Genomic DNA, 6,582 nt, shown 5'->3' on the forward strand with positions numbered 1-6,582 from the left:
TGGGAAGGGTTGGGGGTGTTGGGAGGGGTGGGGGGTGTTGGGAGGTGTTGGGCTTGGGAGGAGTTGGGGGTGTGGGAGGTGTTGGGGATGTTGGGAGGGGTGGGGGTGTTAGGAGGTGTTGGGGTGTTGGGAGGGGTGGGGGGTGTTGGTAGAGGTGGCGGGTGTTGGTAGGTGTTCGGGGTGTCGGGAAGGGTGGGGGCTGTTGGGAGGTGTTGGAGCTGGGAGGGGTTGCGGTGTTGGAAGCGGTTGGGGGTGTTGGGAGGGGTGGGGGGTGTTGGGAGGTGTTGGGGGTGTTGGGAGGGGTGTGGGGGTGTTGGGAGGGGTGCGGGGTGTTGGGAGAGGTTGGGGGTGTTGGGGATGTTGGGAGGGGTGTGGGGTGTTGGGAGGGGTGTGGGGTGTTGGGAGGGATGGGGGTGTTGGGAGGTGTTGGGGTTGGGAGGTGTTGGGGGTGTTGGGAGGTGTTGGGGGTGTTGGGAGGAGTGTGGGGTGTTGGGAGGTGTTGGGGGTGTTGGGAGGTGTTGGGAGAGTTGGGAGGGGTGGGGCCTGAGCTGATGCCTGTTTTGCTTATTGTCTGACGTGCTTCAAATGCTCCTGTTTTCGCCTGCATCTCCCTGTCCTATCCCCTACTTCTCAGTTACTCCACCCTCCTGTGTTTAATTCTCAGCAGTTTTGCTCTAGGGGCCGAGGAGGCTGAAGCTATTCATAATTCAAGCAATTTCTCCGCCTTCCTCTTCCGGCCTCTGTGTAGCACCCAGTGCCCACCCCAGATCCTCCAGAGCTGGGTCCCTGCCCCTGTCTCACGCCCCAGTCCACCCCCACCCCTAACCACCAGCTGCCCTCCCAGGACAGGCTCCTTGGATCCTGCACCACCTTCTGCCACCCCGCCCCCCGGGACCCGTCAGCACAGTGCCACCTCCCTCTTCCCGCCCAACAGTCCCTCTGCCCCCCTGAGGCCTCTCATGCTGTTGTCCTCTCCAGTGAACCCCAGTTCCAGAACTGGACTCTGGGTGATTTCTGCGCTTCCCCTAGCTGTCCCCCCTCCCCTCCAGACACCATAAAGTTTCCAGAAGGATCTTCCTTAAGCAGACGTTAAGCGCATGTGGCTCCACTGGGAGGGACCCTCCCAGGCCCTCGGAGGCCTGAGCCTGGCTTCCTCCAGACATGGCCCTCACGCCCTTTCCCTTTGCTAATCAAGCTCTGTATCCTTTTGCGAAAATAGCCATGACTACGACTCGGCCAGGCCCTGTGAGTCCTCCTAGAGAATCATGGAACCTGGGGTGTTCTGGGGCACCCCAGCACACTGACCCTTCCTCAAATACTCCGTGAAGGGGACTTCCCTGGTGGCTCAGTGGTTAAGAATCCGCCTGCCAATGCAGGGGACACAGGTTCGAGCCCTGGTCCAGGACGATCCCACATGCCGCGGAGCAACAAAGCCCTTGCACCACAACTACTGAAGCCCGCGCGCCTAGAGCTCGTGCTCCGCAACAAGAGAAGCCACCGCAATGAGAAACCCGCGCACCACGACAAAGAGTAGCCCTTGCTTGCTGCAACCAGAGAAAGCCCGCTGAAGACCCAGTGCAGCCAAAAATAAATAAATTAACTAATTAATCTAAAAACAATACATAAGAGCTATTTACTTAAAAAACCCAAACCTCCAGGGCTGCTCGCGCCGCCCCGCCTTTGCTCCTCCTGCTTCGTGAGCTGACCTCCCCGCTTGCCTAGCAGGCTGATCTGCACCTGCAAGATCAGGACACAGGCCGCCTCCTCCGAGATCCCCCTGCCCTCTGCCATGGCATTTGTGACCCTGTGCTGTGGGCACAAGTGTGCCCGGGCCTGTGCTGGCTGATACGAGGATCCCTAAGTAGTTAGGAGGTGGTTATTCCTTTCTCAAAAGCTTCTTCACTTGACCAGGGGAGGTGAAGGAGGACCCCTTCTCTTCTCAAGCTCTTTGTCACTAACAAGCCTCTTGTGTGCGTTATAAATGAAAGACTGATTTTTGCACGTAGCTTTTTGGGGGGCCCTCTTGTCTGTGAAGTGCAGTGAGCCTGAGGTTCGGGCTGGTGACAGTTGGCAGGACACCTGACTTGATTCATGTCTTGGTAACAATACTCCTGGCTGGACAGGGGCTGGGGACGCCCTCTCCTACCACGGTCTGGAGCAGCTGGCAAAGACACCGGGCTGGCCAGCAGGGAAAGAACTCGAGAAGGACAGAAAAACAACCGGGGCTTTGGCTGTTAGAAGCCAAACCTCCTTAGTCCTTGGGGTTCCAGGGCCCATCCTGGGGTGGTCACTGCTGTCCTGACCATCAGGAGGGAGGCCACATCACCAAGGGCCACAAGGCTCTCTGAATGGAGCTACCCTGGCCTCAGGCCCAGTGGCCCCCTGCCCTGGAGGGACTAGGAGGGGATTGATTGTCCCTGTAGCCCACTCAGCCATGGCCTCAAACAGGGTCGGGGTGGGGTGGGCGAGGCCACTGATGCAACTTCGCAATGAGCCGGGAAGCAGCTGTTACTGCTCGTGTAGCAGGGGCTGTGGAGCCCTCGAAGCTGCCTCTCTGGGGACAATAATGCTTCATGGGGTTATTGTGAGGGTTACATGAAATGATCTTTATTTCAAGTGATTTTTTAAAAAAACTCATTTGAAATATTATGACTGAATTAATGAATCTGTGCTGCACATCTTAGGATAAAGAAGGGGTGGCGCTGTGTATCCTCTGGGTCTCCCCAGACCTGAAACTCAGTGTCTGTATCTGAACCTCACCTGTGGTGGTTCGTGGATGTCTTCAGAGCGACAGTGGGCAAAACAGCCCCGGGGCAGCCCTCCCCTGCTCCCTTAGCACTTGGAGAGACAGAGGAAAGTTTGTGGTCACCTCCAAACACACACCGGGACACACACACAGACACACAGACACACACGAACACATAAAAACACATCAAGAGGGACTTCCCTGGTGGTCCAGCGGGTAAGACTCCGCACTCCCAATGCAGGGGGCCCGTCTAGCGAGGGCTTTCCCCTGGGGGCGTTCCCAGGTAGGTAAAGGTAGGAAGGGCCTGCAGGGACACTGGGGTAATAGTGAGGGGGTTGCCCATCAAAGACTTATAGCTACTGTCACTCTAGAAATGCTCAGGTCGGGAAGGCCCCCCAATGCCGGGTGAGGGGAGCCATAGGGGACCACAGGGAGGCCAGTGGGGTCTCAGGTGTGGGGAGGCTGCAGCCTGCAGCGCCCACCCACCGAGAAGGGAGTCAGGAGCCTGGAGGGCAGGCCTGGGAGCAGTGGGCCTGGTTACCAGCGAGGCTGACCAGCTGCAGAGAGCTCAGGCCTCTGAGCCCCACCGGCCTACAGAGAGGATGGGCATGTGGCCAAGAGAGCAGCTCGCCCAGTGTTCCCTCAGATCGGAGAGGGCTCAGGGGCCTCCTGGAGGCCGGGCTTCCCCCATCCCCTCAACTAGAGCTGGTCTGTACTCTCTGTTTCCCACACTGGGGTTCCCTGGACAAAGTTGTTTGCGAAAAGAATTCTGCTGCCAGAAACAAAACAAGCAAACAAAAGGACGACTGGCTTGGCCGGCTTCCCAGCGCTTGCTTCTCACCCAGGAGGAAGCCCAGGACGGTCACGCTGACGACGGGAGCAGGTGGGAGTCCCTTGGACCTGGCACAGCAGCCCAGGTTCACCTCCCACCTGAGAGGGAGGCCCGAAAGGGGGGCGCAGCTTGGCTCAGCAGCGCCAGGCAGCCCACGGCCACCCCAGTGATGTGGAGATGGCCAGGCCAGGCTGGGCCCAGGGAGGAGGGCGACGGCCGACAGGCTCAGGGTGTCGTGAAAAGGGCCCGGGGGTTATCGGCAGACGGGGTCCCAATCCCAGTTGTGCCCTTAACTTGGGGAAGGAGCTCAGCTCAGGCACTATTCCTCTCTGGGCTCGGTTTTCTCTAGTAAAGGATGTGGCCACTGATTAATTCATCTAACACGCGCCAGGCCCTGGGGTTCCCAGTGAGCAGGACCACGATGCCTGTCCTCGAGGGGCCTGACCTCTGGCGGGGAGAAGAGGCAGTGCCTGGACCACACCAGGCGCTGCAGCCACGTGACCTTCAGCCCTACCTCAACCTTTGCTCTGCTGCTCCCCCGCCTGGGGCCCGACCCTGCAATGGCCACGTGGCTCATTCTCCATGTTCCCAACGAGGCCATGCTCTTCTCAAACTGCCCTGTTAAGAACAGTCCCACCTACCCCTCCCTGCAGTCCACCTTCCCTGCTTCCTTTTCTCCACAGATCGCCATCAAACACACCCTACATTGTACTTATTTGTGGTTGTTATTTATTGTCAGTACTTCCCCTCTTGAAAGTAAGCTCTCTGAGGGCAGGGATTTGACCTGTTTTGTTCACTGCCTCAGTGCCTAATATAGGGTCAGGCACATAGTAAGAGCTCAGTAAATACCTGTTGAATGAATGAATAACATTCCTGATAGGCATTGTTGTCTCCATTTTACAGATGAGAAAACTAAGGCTCAGAGATGTGATTTGTTTAAGGTGATACAGCCAGTTACTAACAAAGCCAGGACCTTCTGACTCCAAAGCACGTTCCTCTTTCCCTTTGACCAGTGACTGCCCTAGACCTTAGAGGAGAAGTGGGGGGACCATGGTGGGCATTGAGAGGAGGCCCGTGGCTTGACCACAGCTGTTCTAGGTGAGAGGTCTGCCCTGACTCTCTTGGCCTCCTTGCTCCTGCTGTGGGAGCATCTGGAGGGGCTGCCGCAGCTGTGGCATTTGGCCAGGCTGGCTTTGGGCAGAAAGGGGACCCCAGAGCCCTGCAACACGTGGGGTGGCCGCACAGTGCGGGCTCCGTCACGTGGTAGGAGGCGCATACGTGGTTTTCTGCTGAGGGAGGACGAAGGCCGTGGGCGGTGCCAAGTGGGCCAGGTCCTGCGGCAGGTCCTGCCTGGCTCCTGTCCCTCAGCAGGTCCCCCAAGCTCCCCAGGTTTAGCCCATGCAAGGCCCCGGCCCCGGTGCTGGGCATGGGGTCGGGGGGTCGGGGGCAGAAGGACCCCTGCCCCACATTCTGCCAGGAAGAGGTGACTCCCTTGGGCTCTGACTCTGCACCCACCTCTGGTTGATGTGACTTCTGCCACTTAGCCCAGATCCCAGCAACACCTGTGCCCAGATCCTGACAACCATGCCCTCTCTGTAGCCGGCCTGGGATAGTAGAGAGAGCACAGGCCCTGGAGCCAGGCTGATTCATTAGCCGTGTTGCTCGGTCAGTCACTCCACTTCTCCGAACCTCAGTCCCCAGTCTGTTCCTTTCTCTCCTCAAATTCCAATAACAGCCTCAGCGACTTGCCTATGCTTCCCTCACCCATCATGCTGTTCCCAGGCTCCATGCTTCTGCTGGTGCTGTGACCTCTACCTGGCAGCCTGTCCTGTCTCACCTTTGCTCTCTTGGCTAACTCTCATCTAACGCACACGCACACTGACACACACACACACACACAACGACGCTCTTAAATCTTTCAAATCCTAGTGACAATGGCGTCTCCTCCAGGAAGTCCCTCTGGACCCCAGGGTGGGCTATGTGCCCCTTCACAGTACCCTGTAACCTCTGCTACCTTTGTCGTTAGCACTGTCCCCCTGTCCCCTGCCAGAGGCAGGCCAGTGTCTGAGGCTCCATCTCTGGGGCTGGCAAGGAGAAGCTCACAGACTGAGTAGGCAGAGTCCAGAGGACCACGTCGACGTCCACCCTGGACGCGGGGTGCCCAGGGAGAAGCACTGAGGTGTGGCTGGTGTGGGGGACAGAGTGGGCAGGGGCAGGCCTCAGGGGGTGGCTCAGCATGAGGAGGGCTCTCGATTTGCCTGTCTCCCCAGGCCGGGGACTCTGGAGAGGTGGGCCCACTCACCGGGGGATGTGAAGAAGGTTTTGCAGAGCTCTCTTGCTAGTGGTGACGTCTCAAATATCCTTGATAATATTCACCCTTCGGCCCACGGCCACGGGGACCTCCAGAAATCCAGGATTCTGCCCCAGAAGAAAGGAAAGGGAAAGAAACACGCTTTTATTTAGTGCCTGTTAATCAGGTGCCAGGCAACTTTCCTACCCCCTATTAGCTCACTAAAATCCCTGAAAAGTGAGATGTAAGGTGACCATCACCTCTACCGGAAGCTGCGCTTGGAGAAATTAAGGGGCTTGTCCAAGGAAAGCATCTGGTGAATGATGAGGCCAGAGGGTCTGACACACCATGGATGCCAGCCCCCAGGTGGTCCCCAGGCTCGGGGCCAAGCATCAGGGGAAGAATCTGTCCCTGGAGAGTCGGGGTGGGGGCAGGGAACCCCAGGGCCGGGATGAGCTTGAGGAGGTCTGCCGATCTGTCTGTGCTCCCGAGGCGCAGGCCCAGAGCTGCCAGGAACCTGGCCAGGGGAGGCGCACCAGCCAGGAGAAAAGCCGTCATTTCTGAATTGTGCTGCTCCAAGTCAGAGAAGTAGAAGCTGGCAGGGGTCTCCTGGTCCTGGGTCAGCCTGACATTAGATGGAAAGGCCCCCTGCCCACTCCCTACCTGGCTCTCCACTCCAGAGCCCAGCGGTCAGAGGCCAGAGACCTGCTGTCC

The sequence above is a fragment of the Monodon monoceros genome, unplaced genomic scaffold, assembly GCF_005190385.1.
Source record: "Monodon monoceros isolate NGI ecotype Baffin Bay Population unplaced genomic scaffold, NGI_Narwhal_1 Super_Scaffold_6, whole genome shotgun sequence".
NCBI lineage: Eukaryota > Metazoa > Chordata > Mammalia > Artiodactyla > Monodontidae > Monodon > Monodon monoceros.